Source organism: Chiroxiphia lanceolata, chromosome 3 (assembly GCF_009829145.1).
Source record: "Chiroxiphia lanceolata isolate bChiLan1 chromosome 3, bChiLan1.pri, whole genome shotgun sequence".
In the NCBI taxonomy this organism is placed as follows: Eukaryota; Metazoa; Chordata; class Aves; order Passeriformes; family Pipridae; genus Chiroxiphia; species Chiroxiphia lanceolata.
In genome coordinates, this window is record NC_045639.1 from 267,605 (window position 1) to 289,872 (window position 22,268).

Below are 22,268 nucleotides of genomic sequence, written 5' to 3' on the forward strand. Positions count from 1 at the left end.
AACTCCTCTATCCATCATTTAAGTTGGGAAACATACTGTCCTTCAGGTCCTCTGAGCAGAAACCTCGCACTCTGTCCCAGCAAAACCAAGTCACATATTTCACAAGGCCTGGGATCAACAGGCACCAAGACAAATGACTTCATTCCCAAATTTCTTGGTACTGAAAGTCTAAAATTTTTAACAACCAAAAAATTACAGTAGCATAGATTTTCCCGGGGAGAATTACGACATTTCACAAAAATGCAGCAGTATATTTTTAAATGTTAAGTGGACAACTTGCATTTACCATGAGAGAAGAATAATCCAGGTGCGTAAAAAAATAAACTATTCTGGTATCTGGCCAACCTAGAACATCTGCATCTGGTAGACACTCCCTGTTACTACAGCTGTGAGCTACCATCTGTAGCTCAGTCATGTCCCCAGGCAGCCAGTGTCACCAAACAAGAGGACCACACTGGTTCTCCCCAGCTGCCAACCCAAAACCCTACAGTGGAGCTGCTTTCCAGGCTCAGCATGTGAAAACCCAAGCACATTTTCTTCCAAGAGAAAGGAACAAGTCTGACCTGACAATTTTTTCACCTCCTCCTTAGAAATTCAGGTCTCAGGTTTCATGGAGGACTTCTCAGACCACCAGAGCAGCAGCCCGGCATCCTCAGGTGTCAGAGAAGTAAAACCCAGTTCAGAAAGGTACAACGTGATATTTATTCATGTCTGAAGTCATGCTTTGCTTCTTAACACCTTTTAAATGCAAGATAACTTCAATATTCGGAAGCAATTGTTCCTTTTCAGTATTTTAAACCTCTCTGTGGCCTTCTCCACAACACACAATACCAAAGGAGTAACCCAAACTCGCTAAAGGGTCAAGGAAGCAAGTGTCATTCCCCTAGATACAAAGAACAACAAAAAAAAAAAAACACAACCAAAGAAAAAAGCCAAAATAAACCCCCACACTCAGAAAAATTCTGGTCGTCTTAAAGTTACTTCAGAGGGGAAAAAAATAATCATAAAAAAGGACACAGGGTTCCCCCACTCCACTACTGTTATTCTAAATGTGGGTTCTTACTACATAACTGTAGTAACTGGTTGGTGAAGTACTTGGGAAAACATTTTCCCCCTCTTTGTGCTGAAGAACACTGACATTTGCTACCTGAATTTTTTTCCAGAGATAAAGTAGGCAGATCCTTCAGAGGTGACGTAATTAAGAGGTGACTAATAGGCTGCAGGTAGGTCATTTCATTACAGTCCAAATGAGGACTGGAAAGAGACCAGAGAGCAGAAGCCAAAGCACTACTGAGCACACCTTACACATCCACAGCTTTTAGAGAGTATCTCCCTCCCACTCCTTTGCACAGCACTTCAAAAACTAAATAACTGAGCAGCCCATCACGAGCAAAACACTGTGAAACACAAGAGGTTAAGGTTTGGCTGTTGGCAAATCTCCTTGGCTGTGAGGCTTCCACGCAGGCAGAGGGACAGGGATGAAAAGGGGAACGAGGGAGTGAAGCACAACAGAATGACCTGCACCAAAGGTCCTCCCCAAGGTACCCCATGTGGATCTTGTGGGGGTACTGCAGCTGTGTGCTCCCTACCACTGCTACTGCTAAATTCCCCCAGTCAGCCAGCCCATGGTCAGCACTCCCTGTTCCAGGTTTGGCCAGGAAAGCTCACTGGCAGCCTAAAGCAAAACACTGACTTGCTAAGTGGGACACCAAGGGAGAGCTCCCATGCAAACGGGGCAGCACTTCTGACTGCCCCTCAAACAACGTCCTCCTGTGCCTTTGACAGCAGAAGGTGTACAGTTCCTTGTTCACTACAGGATTATTCCTTTTTTCCTCTCCCATTGTCATAATTTCTCAAGATATTAACATGACTCTTGGGTAGCAACAGTCAATTATCCCTTGGTGTTCTTCACTCGACAGCCGGCACGACACACAAATGTTCCCCGAACGCTCTGCGAGCCCTCGCTGCACAGCCAGCCTGTGACAATACAGCAATCCCCAAACAACACTTACAGCGCGAACAGGCTAATCACAAGTATCACCAATTAAGCAAATGAGTCCCAGCAGTCCCACCAGTGCACATCTCGGCCATGTTGTGACACAGAGGGCTGAGGGCAGGCTGCTCACGAGCCGGGAGCCAAGGGGTCTAATGAGGTTCTTTTCTATCAGGATAAGCAGTGATTTAATTGCAACTGCTTGATGCACGTGCAGTGATGTATGCTGCAAAAACAGGCAGCAGCTTTCCAAGGAGGGCACTCTGAGCAGGAGCTCACCACCTCTCCCCCTGCCAGCAGACTGTAGGGCCAACGCTGGTCTCGGACTCTGGGGTTTATTTGTTGTTTTGCCACTTCGCTCCCCTTCCTTTTCTAATTATTTTGTTTCATCGATGCAAGAGAACACACCAAGTATGAACTGGGAAATAGCACTGCCACCTCTTGATTTTAATCACACGAGTTTGTATTATTTTTCTCCCTAAAGCTCCGGCTCCTGGAGTTGCACACATAATCACATGGGAATGCTGGCAAAATTTCAGCCAAAAGAACACAACTGGCCTCCTGCGTGTGCCCAGGGGGCCCTATTTTCCAGGGAACTGCATGGTTTTGGTGAGCAGTTCAGAGTTTTCAAGTACCCAGCCAAAAGCAGTTGTTCTGAGCTTCCCCTTTGGCACATTGTCCAGGTAAAGCCCTTCTGGCAGAACACAGCAGGTTCTGCCTCACAGGGAGGTGCTCAGGTACCTGCTCACCTGTACTGCAACATAACTCAGCCACACGTGGGTTGTTGCCCCCTTAGATGGCTGAAAAGTCCTAAAGAAAGTACTTGGGACCACCTCTTATTGCCAAGAGATCCTGCAGTGCAACAGTCCCAAAGATCCTGCAAAACCCAGCCCAGAAAGCAAATCCCAAGCCCTGAGCGAATCCAGAACGCAGCACAGAAAAGGAAAATCATCTGCAGCATTTCCAAGGAACGAAGCCAGCAGGCTCTGCAAGGAGAACCCCAAACCCAGGGGCTGCCTTTCCCAGTCCCCTCAGCCAGAGGTGCAGCTGTGGGGGCAGCTGGCCCAGCCAAACCCACTGGCTGGTGCCACGTGCCACCAAACCCCAGCACCTGTTCCCACCCAGAGAACATCCCTCCTTCCAGGCTGCAGGAGGAGACAACCCAGTCCATGCCAGCACGCAGACCCAGACGAAATAAGCATGTTTTTATTTCTGAGGTTCTAACCCCAACATCACAGTTTGCTGACACTTTAGGTCTGGAGTTGACAAACAAACAGAAGCAGAGTGTGGGAGCAGAAGTTCAAACAAATTTCTGTCAAATTCACCCAACTTATGGTTCAGGGAGAGAACAACATCTTTTTTTCTATTCCTTGAGGACATTTTGTATCTAAACTAACAACAATTTATTTTTCTAACATTCCCATGAGTGAAAGCAAGGTTTGGCAACTTGCGAGGCAGAAACTAATTTTTGCTTTTCATTTTGCTAGGATAAAATTAATTTTGCTTGAGGGAAGGTGATTCTTTTAATTGGATTTAGGTTCAGAGAAGAAAAGGGAAAAAAAAGGAAACAAAAATCACTCTTCACACAGCATACTATATATGCTTCTGAAGAAGGCCTTCTGAAACTCCACAGTGGTGAGCAAGAGAAATCTCACTCACTCTGCCCACTGCTACTTCCAGCACCTTTTCACACGAACTACAGATGAATTTTTTTTTCTATGTCTTCCCATTTCCCATCCTGCTCAAGCAAACCCCAGGCTTGCAACGATACGGCTCCTTGCATCCTACAGAGGCAAAAAGCAGAAGGATGCTCAGACAGGAAAGCCTGGCACTGCCCCTCCAGGTACAAAGGCTGAGAAGTCCATAGTGATGGAGCAGTCACCATTACCTTCCACACCCAGATATCAAGGCTCCACTAAAGTCACGAGCACATCTCACCCACGTTTCATTTCTGTGTCTTCCATGCTTGAGTTCCCCACTTGACACACCCTGTTTCTGGTTCAAAAGGCCACCTCAGACTGTGCTACAACTCTGGGACCTGCTAGACCCTCCTGCCACTGCCACAACCTCCTGAGCAGCTTTATCTGACAGTCCACCAAGAGACCACACACAACCCACAGAAACATCAGGAGCTCTCTGGACATCATTCTGGGCAGGACAACCCAGGAGAACTCAGACCACCTAAAGGTGAGCACGTGCAGAAGTCATCGTGCAAAGAGAGGAGTGAATGGGTAAGAGGAAAGAGAAGAGAAAGCACAGCTTCACCCGAGGGGGTTTGGGTTTGTGGTTCAGCACCAAAGAAAGGGCCACGAGCACCAGCGAGCAGCCTGGAAGAGTTACCTGCTCCACAGCCAAGCACCACAAATTACATTATCATAAGCTACGAGTCACTGGAGAAATACTGATAAAAGAGAAAGCTGCTTTTGAAATCAGATGAGGAAATGTAAAAAATAATTGCATAAAAACTTCTTTGGCTGTTTAATTTAAACACTTTTGTGCCTGGGGCTCTAAATGAATATACCGAGATCTTTTCCTTCCTGCAGCAATCACGTATTTCCTGCTATTACTGATAATGACTTTAAAACAGCACACTTAAGCAGGGCTGTTGCTTTATTTTCAGCCTTTCCGAGGTGGGAGTGGAAGTGATAACGCCGGGGGAGGATGGTGCTGACAGCTCGTCAGGGGAAGCATATGCCAGTCTGGAGAGGAGCTAATGAGGGCTGGCACCAGGACCTCCCACGGGAATTTCTAGACACATCATGTCCCATCCTGACAGAGCCCAGGAGCTTGTCACCTTCCTGACAGCAAATAAACCCAGTCTGAATGAACAGCAACCTTCAGAGTTTCTCCAGTGCAATCTTGAATTTGAATTTGGTAGCACGGGGACCTGACCCAAAGCTCAGCGTTAAACCAGCTCAATCCTTTCTGTTGGCTTCCAGCAGGTGAGTCACATTTCTGAACGGGACTGGGTGGGTAAATGATACTTTGCCTGAAACAGCACGAGTAATTCTCCCTTTTTCCTCATAATCTTTTGCATGAGCTAAAACCTAGCCCAAAAATCTCGAGTGTTTAACAATATCACTGTTTCTGTAAATAAACTCTGTCCAACATTTTGTCCATCTCTATTTCCACACACCTCCACATGGATACCATGAGGACAAGGGGACAGTAGGGAGGCCAGAAGAGCATCTGCTGCGTGACAGCACTGTCAGACACTGCCACGAGGAGCCACCAGGATCCAAGAGGGATAGGACAAGCAGGTATGATGGCAGGGCTGGGCAATCAGGAATGCAGAGACAAGAGACCAGAGGCTCTTCAGAAAAGAAAGCAGGCTGCTCTGTTGTTCTGCTTCCACAGGCACTCAGCACAACCAAAGCCAGCCACAGGACCAGGCCAGAGCCCACAAAGAGCATTTCTCAGCAAAAGGACCAAATAAAATAAAAATACAAAAAAAAGGGCTTCAGGTTGGATTCAGTCCATCCATTTCACCCCCTTAATATTTCTACCATTTTTGTTTCAAATGAAAAACGAGCAAAACTCTCACTATCTGGGGCAGTTCTGATGATAAAATGCTACTAGATAGGCCCCAGGATAAACCATTAGAAAATAAAAATAGCAGTTGGCAAATGTCCTGGCAGGCACTCAAATGAGCCTGCAAACACCCGTGCAGCTAAAGAACAGAGATCTTCCCTTCAGCACCCAAAGGTGTGTTTATTGCCAACAGAGCACAAAAGCCAAGCACTGCAAAAAACCACAAAACATTTCAACGTGAGGCATTTTATTTCCCTCCCCCAGCAAATGAGGTGAAACTGCTTCTTTAAAAACACCCACTTTTGCCCAGTTGTAGGTGTTCACACAGGGTCATTTGGGAAGGGAGCAGGAAAAAACCCCAAGTCTTTCCAGGCAGCGTGTCCCTCCCGACACCTGCCGAAGGGAAGGAGGGGCACCCGAGTGCCAGCACACATCAGCCTGGTCCTGCAGGGATGCTGAGGGGGTTCAAGCTCTGCTGAATCCCCAGTCCCATGAGCCCTGAGGGTCTGCTTATGCACCACTCGTGCGTTATGCTCCACAACAGCACAATTTCAGCCAAACCGCCCCGTTTCCTCCAGCAGCACTGCATAAGCAAGCACTTAGAGAAGGCAAAGGCAGACATGCTTGGTGAAACCCCTTGCTTCCTGACTGCTGTGACACTGTGTGGGGTCCCATCCAGCACCAGCACAGCTGGGGGAAGGACTGTGCTGCCCTGGGGGCTGCGGGATCAAGCCTTCAGTCAGCTTTGCCTGACAACAACAGTTACTGGTGTCAAGGCTGCACAAGGATTTGAATCACCCTACCCCTGTCCACACCTTTAAACATGAAAGCTGCTGTTAGGAACTGTGCTGAACTCTTCATCCTCACCTGCTGGGATGGTGGTCAAGCTTGCCTTAGACTGGACTGAGCTCAGCAGCTCCACTGTCAGGTGCCGTGTCATCCCCACGGCTGTTTCCCTGACCGTTAGGGGGGAGCAGTGGGATGACTTGTACGGGCTCATGATTGGTGGCCCGTTTTGTGCTGGAAACCTGGTATCGCTCCGAGTTGCAGGGAAAACAGAAAATTTGGAAATTCTTCCCAAAGCACAACCCACACCCCTTTGCTCTCTCATGCTGTATGACCACAGACAGCACAAACAGCATTCGGAACAAGCTGCCCTATCGATGCTCTTTACAGAACCCCCTCTTACCAGCTCTGTTGCTCACTTCAGTTTGCTGAGCAGCAGAGCTGATGCATTCTGCAGGTGGCCTACAGCCCACTGGGCACAACAGGTAACCTCCACAGACACTGCAGGAGTGCCCCACTCCCCTTCCACCCAAGCCAGCTCAAACACCTCTGACTGCCCTCCAGCCCAACGTTAACTATTTACATTTACACTGTGGTAACGGGCCAAACGAAAGCCACAAAGCCACACACAGGACCTAAACTCTGGTACTTTCACTTCCTTTTCCACAGCACTCGAATCAGTTTCTGTTACAGAACATAATCTGTTGTCACGCTGTGACAATCCAGAGGAGAAACAGTAATTTCGCCTCAGTATTTCTGCTTTCTCTCTCCTGAGAAAACACGATGTACTCGGTAATTATTGTTGTACCTTCTGGAGAAGGCAGGGAAAAAACCCCACACCACAAATAAAATCCCACAGGCTTCCTACAGACCTGTGTTTGGTGAAGGCAGGCACTGAGGTACCGAGCACAGCAGGGGAAAGATCACTGCAGATGCTGATGTGAGGCTCCAAGCCTGGATCTGCACCACACTGGAGTTATGCAGGGTGGATAGTTCAGAATCTGCACCACACTGGAGTTATGCAAACGGGCAAAAATTGAGTAAGAAGAATTTTTGTACCAGTTTTTGCTGTTTAAAAAAGACTATAATCATCCATCTGTCCAGAAACATTATTAAGGATTACAGTAGAGGAAAAATTATAGCAGAGAAGTGCAGTCAGAACTGTGTTAGAATTTCTCTTGGGGCACATAACCTACATAAGTCCCAAAGAACAGAGAAAAACCCCTCCCTCCTCTCCCCAAAACTTGAAGATATGCAAGCTCTGCTGTGAAAAGCAGCGTTTATGGACTTGAAAGATCAGTAAATGTGGCTGTACAGGTTCTACAGATACAGCTGCCTGGAGGTGAGGGAGCCAACTGCAGGACCGAGGGGCTGGAGGCACCTTTCATTCCTACCTGGCTCAGTGCAGTTCCTGACGTAGGGCTGTCCCCCGCCCCCAGGGATGGCAGTCGTGTTCTGCTCTCGTGCTTGTAGCAGCTGTCTCCCACTCCACTTGTCACTGCCTTCCACAGAATAGCCCAGGGCATCATAACCTAGAGGAAAAGAGCAGTAGATACATGAGGAAAGGCAACTCCTGACTCTGTTCCTGAACACCTGAGGCAGTCACAACATTTGCATTTCAAAAAACCCAGGATCCCTCAGTTTTGAAAGAGTGGAGTTTCCAACCCTACTGGAAAGGGACACTGCCATCAGCTCCCCATCCCATGGGAGCCAGATGCATTCCTCCACAACTTCGACACTTCATACCGGAAGAGCACCTATGATTTCACAAGAGCTGTAAGCATCAATCAGTTTAAAACTGGAGTACTAGCCACTGTTTTGGTTAAAAAGCAAACCGATATCAGATAACAAAAAAACCTCACAAAACACCACACACAACACCTCAACTTACTCCTTGTGCACACATTCCACTGCTGTTAGGGACCAGCAAAACTGAATCAGGGACCAGCTGAATTTTGCACGCGCTCCCACAACACTGAAGCCATTTCTGCTCAGGATTACAGCCAATTTGGTGCTGCAGGAGGCCCCAGCAACACCGTGGCTGACACATAGCTAGGCAGGCTCCTTGGTGAATGACCACACCAGCACAGCCTCCCCGCCTCCCATCACCAGAAACATCCACAAACACCAGGGGCATTGCTTTGTCTCACTTCTCCTGACTCTCCCCTTCAGCTTTGCCCTGGTGCTGCTGAGTGAAGCTCTATTTTAGCAATGCCAACAAAACCAGCTGGCTGATTTCCACAATACTCTTGGCACAAAGCTGGTCAGCCTTGGACACACACACTCCTGTGTCAGTTCCACGCATCCTGTGCCAGGTCAGATTCAAGGGAGGAAGAAAAAAAACTTCTTTTTTTTTTTTTTTTTTTTTTTTAAAGCCAGAAGGCATCCACTTTGAGCAGGCACAGACACCAAATCAGCAACAGAGACCTTGAGCCCCTCTAAGAACAAAGAGCATCTGAGCGGGATTTCCACCCACCCACCCATCTCCTTCCCACCAAGCAGAACATGGACTTTCTCACAAGGACTTCTGAACTACTCCTGGTTTTGTCCAGCACTTTGCAGACAGACTGAAAGCAAAAACTGAGATTCAAATCTTAGGGCAATGTCTCAGAGGGTGATTAAGGACAAAGGAAAAGGTTCTCTGCGGGTCCCATCCCTTTTGTTACGTTTCCTGGTACATCCCAAAGAGAGAGGTGGCCAACCTGAGACTTGTCTCTCCTGCCCAGATCACGGTCTGCTCAGGCAGTTCCATGTCACACTACCAGTGAGGAGGCAACACTTGGGAAGGGGCTGCCTGGAAATACACATCCCAGGCCCCCAGCAGTGCCTGGGACCAACACTCCCACGACACACAGGAGCCATCTGGGTGCACGGTTGGTGGAAGAGCCACAGCTGCACAGACAGCCTGAAGCACCCCTGTTTTCTAAGCAAAAAAACCATTTAACTTGGTCAACTACATGTCATGATTCGAAGCTTCGAGCACTTCGTCCTTACTGTGCTCTACCAATGTCAGAGAATGGAGTTTGCTGTCAGTTTAGTCTGTAAGCACCAGTAAGATCAAGCTGATGGAAGTGGACTGCGTTTCCCAGAAGGAGCACAAGCCACAGTGCAGCACCAGGCACCTCCCATAACAACAAACACTGGTCATCTGAGCAAAGCAGTTTCAGTTCCACATACAAGCTGCTTTCAAAGCAGGGGAACTCTTCTCCAAGCAGCTGATGCTTCACAGAGTGTCACTGCACAGAGAAAGGGTGCAAGGGAGAACACAAGGACTGCGACGGTCCCGGGGCTCTGGCAGAACCTCTCCTGCTCCCTCCATTTTGTCTCGGATGGCAAACTCTTCTGAGCAAGGGGTAAAGAAGAAGAAAGTCATTTAAGGTGACTTTGGAAGGGGAAAAGCTTAATTTGGCAATAGAAGTGTTTATAAAGGCTACATCCAGCATCGACAAAAATCAGCATAAAGAGCAGCGGAACTGGTGCACAGCCGAGCTCGATGGGACGGCTCTGACCTGCACCAGCAAAAGCTCTCCTCTGGTACCTCCAGGTCTGAGCAGAGCCAGCTGTCCCTCGGCAGGACATGCAGTTCTCTGCCCCCAAAATCCTGCCTAAGGTATCTCCACTCTAAAACAGATTTCGCTCAACAGAGCAATAGAAAGTAGAAGTTAGAGATGAAAGGAGATGCTTTTTCAAAGGTTTGGCCTTCCAAGGATTTCCCTGTGAAGACAGGGACACATCAAGATTTTAACCTTGCTAACAAGGACACTTCATGACACATAACAAGAGTCCCTGTGGTGTGGTGGAGGCAGCTCGAGGGCTGCCCTGTGGCACCAGCTGTGCTCTCACCCATCCGTCCAGAAAACAACTCAGAAAGCTGGACTGGTGTGGAATTTGGCAGATTCAGTGAAAGAGGAGCTGACTCTCTGCAGTTTAACCCCTCACACGTGGCTGCCTACACAGCAGGGACCTCACCTGTCCCACTGGACACGAGGCACCATGGATTTGGCCTGGCAGCATCTCTCCCTGCTTCAGGTGCTGGCAACAAGGCACAAGTAGCAGGGACATCACCTTGGCCATAGCATCCCACAGCAGGGTTGTCAGGAACCCAGGCCACCACCACAACCACGGCCAAACTCTTCTTCCAAGGAAAAGTTATAAAAAGAAAGCCAACAGTTCTCTTTCTCAAATGCAGTTATTCAGGATTGGATGACTTTTAATGGGAAACACAACAAAGACTTTTTCATTTCCTCAGCAGAGGTAAAGACTGCTAAACACCCCGCATTAGCTACACTGCCATTTTGGGCAGGCCAGATGGAACACTTCTCCTACTAATGTTCTAGCTGCTGGCTTTACACTGAAATACTGTGACAGCCTCTAAAACTTTGCTACAATAAAGAATTTTTCCAAAGTGCTGCACCATAGCCTATTTCAAAGTGAATGAACTATTTTTTTTTAAGCGCTGAACGTTGCCACAAGGTATTTTCCACAACTCCAATTACCCAGCACCAGTTTTACATTACACACTCGGAACCCGGGTTCTGGGGAGCTTCACTTGTGCTTCCTCACAGAGATGTTCCCATGGACAAGTAGAACATGAGTCACTTTTCCCTGTATTTGTGCCTGCTCTGCATTTCGTAACAGCAATAAGACAATGCGGACGGTGCGTTTCCAGGGGCCGCATCTCTTTACATGAGACGGGGAGCACACGAGCGTGTGTTTGCTGGGAACTCCTGTCCCTGCCAAGCTGGGGTGGCAGTCCGGTGAGAACAGCCTCTCCAGCAACATTGCTGATCTGTTCCACTTACGATCAAGAAAATGAAATGGAGTGGAAAGAAGAACTGATCAGATTGCTCAGAACTCCTGAAAACGCTCTGCGCGTGACCCAGATCTCCACGTGGGAACTCAGGAGCTCCTTACGCTATTCCAGATGGCTCTAGCTGGAGTTTACAACTTTCAGCACTGCAGAAACACAGCCAAACACATCCTGGGTGTGCTTCCCAGCACGAAGAACACTACAGCACTATACAACATCCCCATGTGCCCCAACTGCACTCTGATCTCACAAGCGTGTTTATTTTCAGCATCAAGGCACGGGAACCCCAACAAGCCAGAAGAGCAGCAGGACCTTGGAGCAGACATCAGGTTTGTCCCCAGGGGGACACACTGGGGACAAAGCAGACATCAGGTTTGCCCCCAGGGGGACACACTGGGGACAAAGCAGGCTGGCGTGGAGCTGGGGGTCCCCCTGCCCTCCCACAGGACAGACAACACGGGAGGCCTTGGCACAGCTGGGCAGCACACCCAAGGGAGACCAGAGCACCCAAACCCACTGCTGGGAGAGGCATAGAGACTCACTGACCACAGGGCAGGGCTCAGCCTGACAATGCTGAGGGGCAGAAAGGCAGCCAAGGGGGAAGGTGCTCATGGAGCAGCAAAAGCAACGGGCTGGGGGCTGGCCCAGTCAAGGGGACAGCTCTGCCCCCACTGCCTTTCCCTGGCATACTGCACTGCTGCACAGGGCTCCACAGAGCTGGCAGGTATCCTCAGCTCTCACTCACAATAAACTACTTTCTATGCAAACTGCTGGCTGGAGCCAAAAACAGCACAGCTTTTCCGAAATATGCTTGCCCTTCCTCCTCTCTCGTCTGTCCCTTTTATCTATTGTTTTCATGGTGGCAGCTTTGGATTTTGGAGGGCTGGTTTCACAACCAGCTGAATTATCTCCCTCTCCCTGAAATTTTCTACAGTTAAAACAACAGGGAGGTATTTCAGAGAAAGAAAAAAAGCTGGAACAAGCAAGCACAAGCTTCCACGTTAGGCTACCGCAGAGGGGGGGAGCAGTGGTGTGGTGGCCTTAAGACAGAACAGGTGAATCCTCTTAGAAGAGCAAGACTCAGCTAAATTAACTGCAGCATCGCTCCACAGCTGCACTCCCACGTCTCTGTCCCTTTGGCCACTGGCCCCGGACCAGCCAGCCCCTGCACACAGGTGTTCCTCCTACCACCATCAGACCTGCTGCAGACCAACACCACATCATCTCAGCTCGGGACTGCACAAGCATTAAGCAACAACCACAGATAAATTATCTTTCTTCATAGACTGATTTGGGAGATGCTTTCATTTCAAAATCAGCAGCAGCAGCAAACACCACAAATAGAGCATCGGGGGGGGGGGGGACCAACAACAAAAACCACCCAGAAATCCTACACCTGGCTTTGACAAGCAGCCTGCTCCTTTACATCTGATTTCAAAGCTGTATTTGCACACGTGCCAACCCAAAGGGAAAGGTGCAGCAGGGCAGGGAAAGCACACTGCCCACGTTAATATCTGCCAATACCTGTACAACACGAGTGGGGCACAGAGGCCAAGTTGAGGCACTCACCAAACACGGCATGGTCCCTGCACCAAAGACCCCTCACCACATACCCTCCCAGGTATTTACTATGTGACCACCAGCAGAAAAAAAACTCACCTGCAGCCCCCACAAAACCCCAGGCACAGTTACACCCCAAACACTTCTCAGTCTGTCACAGAAGTAACTGTAGCCTCACTTAGAGATCCAGCCTGGTCCTAGAGGAGGATAACAGACCTGAAGGAGTGAACCACAAGTCCTGTTCCCCTACCAGTGACCACACAGTCAGTCTCTGTCCAAACCAACTCTCCTCTCTGCCAGTTTGAAGACCCCTTCAGAGGCATCAGAGAGCCTGACAGCCTGAGCCCAGAGCCCTGTCCCAGCCTCAGACACACCACACATATCACAAATGCTGCCTCTGTAGCCCTTGTCCCTTGTGGACACCCTCAGAGGAAGCAGAAGGTCAGATACCCACTCAAGAACAACACAACCTCCACACTCCTGTGCACTTACCACCTTAGCAGCCAGTCCTCCTCGCAGAGCCTCGTGTAGCTCCCACACACCTCCAGAGAGGGGCTCACCAGCTCCCTCCTAAAGCACACTGAGCCCACCAAGGGCCCCAGGAAGTCTTTGCCCCTCCCAACCTAACAAGCCCCAGCTGAGTGCTGCTCACAGCCCAGCTGCAGCTGGGAGGGCAGGGCACACTCCGAAGGTCCAACAGCTCAACAGCTCTCAACAGCTCTCACAGCAACAGCTAAAATGTGACTTTGGGCTTATTTTAACTCTGAAAAGCCACCTACCAACTGAAAGTTGCCACATGCATTCTGCTGGGGTCTGCCTCTTCTCCCACCCTGCAGGCAAAGAAAACTTCAAGGTCAGGCAGGGCTTGGTAGAAATGCACTCATGGCTCATCAAGCTCCAGATGAAGTCCATAAAGCACTTGATTGTTCATTACCAGTTTGTGCAGAAACTTATGTTTTCTTTATTATTCATATCAGGTTGTCCATTTAATTGACCATTCCCTTCTACTTGATTTACACCTAAGTGCAAAAGGAGCAGTACAGCACCTTGTAAAAAAACCACCACTTTTTACACCTCCCTAACATGCCTCCTGTGACTCGGCTCCACTCTAAACTAAACAGGGTTTTTCTTATGATAATCTTTTCATTTCTTTAATAACTTCCCTAGTTTTTCTGTGGACGTACCTCTGTGACTCTGCTCAAACCACAGGTGATTCTCAAGGTGACAGTTTGCCACTGATCTGTACAACAGCACTGAGTATTTTTAGCCTGATTCTCTGCTCTGGATTCTCAGGGGTATCTCACTCTCCGCTGGCACTCCCAACTCATTAACATTTCACCTGGCACAAGTGGAAGGTCTGGACGCTGTTGACATGATCTCTGCTGCTTGGCAGCCAGGACTGCCCAGCGTGATTTCCACGGCGCCCTGGCACAGCACACCTTCCCTGAGAGATGCTGCCCGTTCCTTCTGCCCTGTGACATTCCAAACATGAAGCAGTTTCCTAATCTCAGCCAGCAAACTCTGCTTTTGTCTCCTCCTGCTTCTGTGTCTGTCACAGAGGAGAATTGCAGGGGTAGCTAGAGCAGCATCCTTCACATCACTCCGCTCTAGATGCCAGCACTTCCCCCTCCTACCACCCCTGCCTAATAAATAGACAAGACACTTTCAGAGGCAGAAAAGGAAGATGGGCAGCAAATCCCCCTCCCTAACATGTTTTTGGGGCAGCTCCTCTCCCTGACCAACCTCCTTCCCAAACACCTGTCTCTGCTCCCTGTGAGGGATGCCAGCAATCCCCAAGCGCATCCAGACTCCCTGCTCCTTCCTTTTCCTGCATTTCCCCAGCCTCTCCCTTCCCAGAGAAGGCCGGGTTCACAGCAGGAACAGTGTGATACAGGTGGCTGTGCCACAAGTCATCCGGCTCATCTCAGCCTGCCCGAGCAAACTCAAGCACCACGATTTTCCTTCTTCATGGCAGACAGCAAAGAAAACAATTAGCAGCAATGAATTAAAAATAACCTAAAACTGATTTTCCATCAGTAACAGTGCTACTTTTTATACAGTTCCAAGATCCTGTGGCTGCTCAAACCTGGAAATCATGACCTTACAAGGCTGAAAAAGCAGTACTTGAGAGCCTCACTGTTACCAGACAGACCCTTGTTTCTTGGAGGGCTTGGGTAGCATGTTACAGAAAGAATGTAATTCTCTGGAGAAGACATTTACCTTTTAAAAAGCAGTGAAAAACAAGTTCTATTCCAAACCCACATGACAAGGGCAAATACCTGGGGTTTGACTGGGGGGGTTTGTGCTCAGGAGCTGAACAGTCACTGGTCCTTCCCCCACATTTATATATTTCTCTCCTAATTTTGGGCTGACAGAGTAGGAGAAAAGACGGTTTTGGGTCAGATGAAATGTTTTAATCAACCTGGAATAAAGTCTTTTATTTTGGTTTGGTTTGTCCTCTTTTACACTTTCAGCTAAATATAATTCTGCAGAATTAAATTTAGTCCGAGAGTATCATAAAGGCATGCTGGGAAAAGAAACATAGCAGTTCTCTCCCTTTGCCCCCCCCCCAAAAAAAAAGAGAAACCGTGAGTTTTTCCCAGTTAAACTCTAAAACGTATGAAATGCGACACCCTCGTGCACAGCAAACACAGAGCTCCCAGGGACTGCAGCTGGAACAGGCCTGCTGGGTGCTCCGAGCACTGAAAATAAGCCACCCCTTCCAGGAAAGAAAGAAAGAAAGAAAAGGAAAAAAGACTGTCATAAGCCCTGGCTCCCAGTCTGGTATCTCTGATTATAGGGGAGCTGTCACAAAAGAGAGGGTTTTTTTCATGCTTTTCTCCACAAAAGATAAAGAAAAAAAATGGAACTTGCAAAAAAATAAGCAAGCACGAGGGGAAAAAGGAGCTTTTGTGTCCAATTTCAGTACAAACATGTTTTTCAAGTTAAAAAGACTATTTCTCCTGTCTCTTTGCCTCACAACTCTTCTCCCCTTGTGTTTCCCTGCAACAACACTACATAAATCTGTAACTGGTATTTGTTTAATCGTTGTTATTTACTGCTTCCACAGCGCTGCAAACACGCACTCCAAGCACGGAGACAAGGTCTCGGCCCCAGACGAGACACCAGCTCTGATATTTAACCCCCCTGTTCAGTTCCAAGCCTGGATCTGCTCCCTGGGAGCACCCCTAATGTGATGTGACATTTGGGGAAAGCCACTGATAGCCAGGCAGGGACGGAGGAAGCAGGGAAAGCCCACCGAGGGCTCGGCAGGGCCGGCCAGGCCTGGCAGCCCTCACAGGCTGAGGCGTCTCCTCTGCCCACCTGCCGCCCTGGCGTGGCAGAACTGCAGCACCAGAACAGGGATTACAGCACAGTGAAACGGGAGTGTGCAGGAGCTGGGAACTGTGAACGAGCAGTGAGGGTTAAAGGTGGGAATCCAGGCCTTGTGGAGTAGGGGCCATTCCCCTTTTTCTGTACCTGTCAGGAGAACATGCTCAAGGGCAGCCGTGCTGGCCTTGGAACTGATGCTGTGCCCTCCTCCCCAGGAAACCGAATTCCCGGCACTAATGCAGCTCTTTTGTTCCCAGTGCCCGGGGCTGACGTTAACACCGGAGAGCAAGAGCCCCAGCAAGATGCTTCAGATGTTCCACGGTGCTTGTGGTCCTTCACCCAACCCTGTTCCCTACCACTGGCCTGCAAACGGATCTGCTCTGGAGTGGCCATAAGTCAGCCACAGGCAAAAGGGCTCCAAGAGAGGAGAAAGCATCCATCAGGTGTCCTTGTGGAAAGCCTGCTTCTACAAAGCCAACAGAAGCACGAGGCTTCCTGTGCTCCTAGAGCAGCAAACGAGCAAAGCAGAAGTACCAAGAAATCTTCCAGGTGCCATCGGCATCTCCTATCAACCCCCAACATTAACCCTTCCCACCAGCTCTCCAGGCACCAAACCTGTCCTTGGGTGACCATGAACAGTGTCTACCAAGGGTCCCCACACTGCACCCAGGTCTCTGCCCTCGCTCAGACTGATCTGTGTTGCTAAGCCAGGTTGAAAATTACCTTAGTCACAGAGAGTGTTTTCCCTATGGTACCCACTTAATTAAATATTGAAAGAGCTATTACCTTTCAGGGATGCCTGTGCACAGGCTGTGTCCATTATTTATAACATAATGTATTCATTATGCATTTTATCTCATGCTCCTATCTGCTGATCTCAGAACAGGCCCTTAAACACAATTTTAAGCAATTAATCCTACCTTAATTACAGACAAATATATATAGAAGCCTCAGGACATCTCTGCCTTATATTTATTAGAAGTAAGTAAACATATCTAGAAATAAATCTGATACTCAGGAAAGAGAAGGATAAAGCCCAGCAGCCACGGGAATCACAAACCGGAGCCAGGCACGTTTCAATCAGCCAGGGTGAAAGTTCCAGCTTCAGCTACCTGGAAAAAGTCAGTCATGTCCTGCTGCAGGTTCCCTCCCACAAGAGGGTCTGCTAACAAACCGCACCGCACCTCCGCTCCTCCCTCACACACTGATGGCCCAAACCAAGGCTTAACACAACAAAACAACCAGGGTTCTCCTGCCTCCCGTGCTCCTCCCGGCCTCAGCCACCGGCACAGCCATTCTCCCAGTCAACAGGTGTCACTACTGAGCTGTCCCAGGTTGTCCCTGGTCCTTCCCTCCAGATGAGCGCTCGTCCCTCATCTCTGCAGATGGATTTGGCTGTGGAGCTCAAGCTCACCTGAGCACGTGGGTGCCAGCCCCAGCTCCCCTGGGCAGGATGCACGTAGGGACAGAGGCATGTCATGGGACAGGGAGTGCACAGCCACTGTCCTGCTCCTTCCACTCAGCTTTGTACCATCGGGGTCCCTTTTCCCAGTCCCACGTGAGGAAATCAGCCGTGGGACTCCCTCCAGCTCAGCCTTGCATCTCTCTGCTGCAGACCCTGAATTTTAATTTAACTCCCATTCTCTCTCCCTTACCCAAATCATCATGATGGCAACTGAAAAAGCTTTTCAAGGGCTTGGGATAAAAAGAAGAAAAGGGGGAAAAAAAAAAAAGCAAAGCATCTCTACACACATGGAGGAAGTACTTCATAAATGACCACAGATGAATAGAGAAAACTATCCAAACCAATTCTTGGCTTCAGCAGCTTTTAGACTGGCCCTTACCAGGGGGACACCAGCACACGAGCCTGCTGAAGGTTTTCAAGGGCTTCTGTACTAAGGCTTGACTGAACCTTGTAGAGACTCCTTTGCAGACCCCTAAAAAGGCAGTCTGTCCCTACAAGTAGATGACATGGATGCAATTTGTGTCCAAACTGCTAACTACACTCTTACTTTTTCCACCTGGGGAATGTTCCCTACCTGCTGGAAAAGACAGTCACAAAGGTGACCTGAGCACAAACAGGTACCAGTCCCGAGTAGTACAGAAGCACTTCTGCCCCTCTCCTCTGAGAAATGAGCCTGGCCCGGAACGTCATAAAGTGTATAAACTAATAAATAATGCTATAGAGGGAAAAAAACCTTTCTATTTTTAACCAGAGATCCTGGCACAAAAGGATAGTGCTCTACATCATACCAGAATCAAGAGTTTGATGCTGTCTTTTCTTTATAAGGCTTTAAGACAGGCAGACCCCCCAAGAAGTGGTAAGCAATTCTTTATTTACCCTGTAGTGAGACTCTGGAGACCCGGGTTTAATTCACTGCTCTGCTATTAGCCCGTGAGGTGACCTTGGACAAGTTGTTCTGTCCAGATTCTCAGCTGGTGTCAGCTGGCACCGTGCCAGCACAGTCAATTTAAACAATTGGAGACGCCAGCCCCAGCGTCCTCGGGTGCTCAGCCTCCCTCTCCCACACAGCCCTGCCACCCGCACACGGCCCCACGCCTCGGGTGCTTCGGAACCACACACCCAAGGGACACACGGTGGGGCCAGGAGAACTCGTGCTTCCCCTGGAAAAATACATGGCTTTCACTAAAATGAAACAAAAAGCCTTGGGTTTTGGGTTTTTTTTAATAGCTTTACAATCAAGGCTTTAAAAACACTACTGTGCTCTGGTGAGACCCCCACCTGGAATACTGCATCCAGCTCTGGGGCTACCAACATCAGAAGGACGTGGACCTCTTGGAGTGAGTCCAGAGGAGGCAACAGAGATGCTCAGAGGCCTGGAGCACCTCTGCTATGGAGACAGGCACTCCTGCAACCTCCCTTTGGATCATTTCTTAACTCGAGAGGCTTTTACATTACTCAGTTACTTTCTTGGAAAACTCATCCACTTCTGAACAAGCTTGATTTGCTGCCTCCTCCAATTTAGTGCAAGAATAAATCCAAAGAACACGAAACTCAATTTATTTTACTTTGTCAGCAGTCAGCAGCAAAATTAACTTGAGGGGGTTTTTAAGCACTGTCTCTTCTCCCCCTCCCTCCCCTCTAATGCCACTGCCTCCTGAGAAGCCCACAGCCAGCAGCACTGCGCTGGGAGCACCACCCACGGAACCTGCTGAACGAGCACACTCTGAACAAGCAAGCTGTATCTGACAGGTCACTGCGTTGGAAAGGAGCTCTTTGGGACAAGGATTCGTCTCAGCTTGGTTTTCACAAGGCCTGTGAGGACCCTGGCACCAGCCAGTGCACTCGGTACTGCAGCAGGATGGTCCCTGCCCACCGAGACCCAGGATGCGAAACCTGTGCCCTGTCAAAAGATGTGACCCACGGTGCCCTACGCTGCTTCCACCCAGGGGCTGGTCCACCCAGCTGTCCAGCAGCCTACATCCCAGAGAGGACTTCATTCCACCCCATCAGTGAGACCTCTCCTGGCTGTGCAGTTCAGCAGGGCTGTTGTCCTCCACAGGGCTCTACAGCATCCTCTGCCCCAAGCCCCAGCACAGCACTGGGCACCCTCCTGCTGAGAAGGGAGTGGAACCCACGTGTCGAGTAGGATCACAGCCAGAATCCCCACCAGCTCCCAAACTGCATGGCACTCACTGACCACAAAAGAAGGGCACTTAACAGCTCTGTTCTGCTTGCCACCACCCTGGGAGCTGCACATCACATGTACCTACTCTTTTTTAACAACAGAACTCCAATGCAATGGGCCTTTTTGTACACGTCATGGTGCGTAACCTCAAATGGCACAGCTTATGCTCTGGTTTCCCTAAAATGAACTGCTGCACTGTGTCAGTGTATGCAACATTCATTTACAAGAGTTTCTTTCTGTCCCATTCTCTCAACAAAATACAAATCAACTATTACGTAGAGGTGCACTGAGAACTGCAGGGTAGGTCTTCTCAGAGGAGAAAGCAATGTCCATGTAAGGCTCGTTTCTCCTCCTGCTTTATGTTACAGGATGTTCTGGCCATCTTAGGGAAAAAAACCAGTTGAGTCTATCTCTGAATGAGGATTACTTTAATAGCAGACCCTTCAGTTGTTTGTAGCTCAGTTAGCACGTTTTTGGCTTGCATATCAAAAAGATTCTTTTCCTGGACTTTAGCAGGCTCTTTCCCAGTGGAGCTATCAAAACCTGCTTGCAGTTCTGGTTGGATAGGTGATGCCTGCTGCTGGAGCAAATGCTGAGGATGAGCTTTGGCATACCAATGTTCCCCTTGGAGGAGCTCGCTCAGCAATATCAAAACACGTCTTTCTCCTCTTCCAGCACTGCAAGAGATGAGATACACTGTGCTTAGGGCAGCAGGACACCCTGGCTATGCACTTCAACCCCTCAGCCACCATGGGGCCACAGGAGCTTCCCGAGGCTGATCCATAAGGACACGTCAGAACACTCTGGACCGGTGCAAAAACCCACCTGCAGACCTGAGCTCCACGTGAGTCTGACACTCCTGTGCCAGGAGAATCCCAGGAACTTCTCTCGTACCTCAGTTTCCCTTTGGGCTCAGCCCTTACAGTTCGAGGACATGCTTACTTGCCTCATTTCCTCCGACAAGACCACAGGCTGAAGGATGGCTTGAGTGACAAAGGACCTGGTTAACCTCATACACACATGAGCCCACTTGAACTCAGGCCCAGCACTTCCCATGCCACAGGTTAAGCCCTGGTCCCTGGCCTAACTGCCTGGGGACACACAGACACAGCTCTGAGCCAAAGCACCGCACACACGACTGCAGGTACAGCGAGGTCAGGCCGGGCCAAGCACCCCAGCCACCTCACACAGCTGTGGGCTCACAGCTCTGCAGAGGATGGCTCCAAACCCACCAAACCCACGCCTCCAGACCCCTTCTCACACCCCTTTGTGTGTAAGAGCAGGTTTTCTCTGTGAAGGGTATGTCCCCTTCTCAACACACGCTCACATCCACCAGCACATCACCCGTGCCCCGGCCTGCCACGGGCAGCCTGCAGAGCTGAGCGAGAGGGCAGCGCAGGGCAGGAGGTACAGCTGGAGACACAGTCTCACTCCCCTCTCCCCTGGGCCTGTGGGACATTTCCAGGTCCCCATCTGGACCTGGAGACCATCTGCTTCCCACAGGCATGGCTTATAGGCAGACGACATTCCATGTTTGCCAGAAGAGTCCATAAAAGGCAAATAAAGTCCCAGCAAGTACTGTCCCACACAGCTCTCTCCCTGGACACCACATCTGGACTCCTCTTCAATGCTTCCCTTTTTCCAGAAGAATAAGACCCAGGACTTCTCCCTGGAGCCCTTGGTACAGTGCTCCTAGTCTCAGGGATACCATAAAAAAAAATTTCAGCTTAAACATCTCCAGTCCACATCAAGCTCCTGATTTTAATCCAGCCTGGAATCATCTCCAGATACCGTGGGCTCCTATTCATCAGCCCTTGTTGCTGGATAACATCCCATCCTGCTCCCTTTCCTTCTTTAGAAATATCATCACTTCCAGAGTCTTCTCAGCCCGCTCCTAAAGAAAAGCCCAGCATCTAGAGATTTTTAAAACTGAGCATTTTGCTGAGATCCAGCCACACCACAGTACAAACACACTGACTTGCACCTCCTTCCTGTCTTGCAGATGTGCAGATGCTCCCTCGAGGTACTTGGCTCCGCTGCCGAAGCGATGGAGGCCTCACCACCCTGGCAAATCCCCAGGTACAGCGGGCTCATCCCAAGGCCATCTCCCTAACAAGGCAGCTCCACTGCCATCATTTCCAAGCTGACAAAATCAGGTCTCAGTCTCGCTGACTGCTGTGGAGACCTGACCTTCTGCGGCAGATGATGCAAGAAAAGACAGCGCCAGGGGATGGAACTGCCCCCAAGGGGTTTCTAGTAGCTAACTGCAAACACCCCCGTCAGGATGCCCTTGGCAGTAAATAACACAAGGACAGGCTGCTCAGGGCTGGAGGAGTCCAGCAGTCCAGCAAGGATCCCACAGGGAGGAGAGGTAGAACACCTGCATCCCTTCAGGCTCAGCCAAGAACCCATTCATGAGCTGCAAATTACACACATTTACCACTTCGTTTTCAAAGGCTTTCCCTTTGATGCTGTGAGTAATGCAAACCAGCCACAAAGATTTACTCACCGTGTGACCCTTTTCTCCTGAGAGCATGTCTACAGGACACGATGATTACAGTGGCAGGGCTACAAACACCTGGGCATGCCCAACTGCTTCTTCCCA

The 22,268-nt window shown here is 49.5% G+C and overlaps 1 protein-coding gene across 2 annotated transcripts in view; it reads right to left on the reverse strand.

The window, feature by feature from the left end:
- SLC24A3 (solute carrier family 24 member 3) overlaps positions 1–22,268 on the reverse strand; it is a 114,467-nt gene that overhangs the window by 86,727 nt on the left and 5,472 nt on the right. For both annotated transcript variants that reach the window (XM_032682415.1, XM_032682414.1), the window contains exon 2: positions 7,705–7,842. The gene's annotated coding sequence lies outside the window, so the exon portion shown is untranslated. The remainder of the gene's footprint in view (positions 1–7,704; positions 7,843–22,268) is intronic.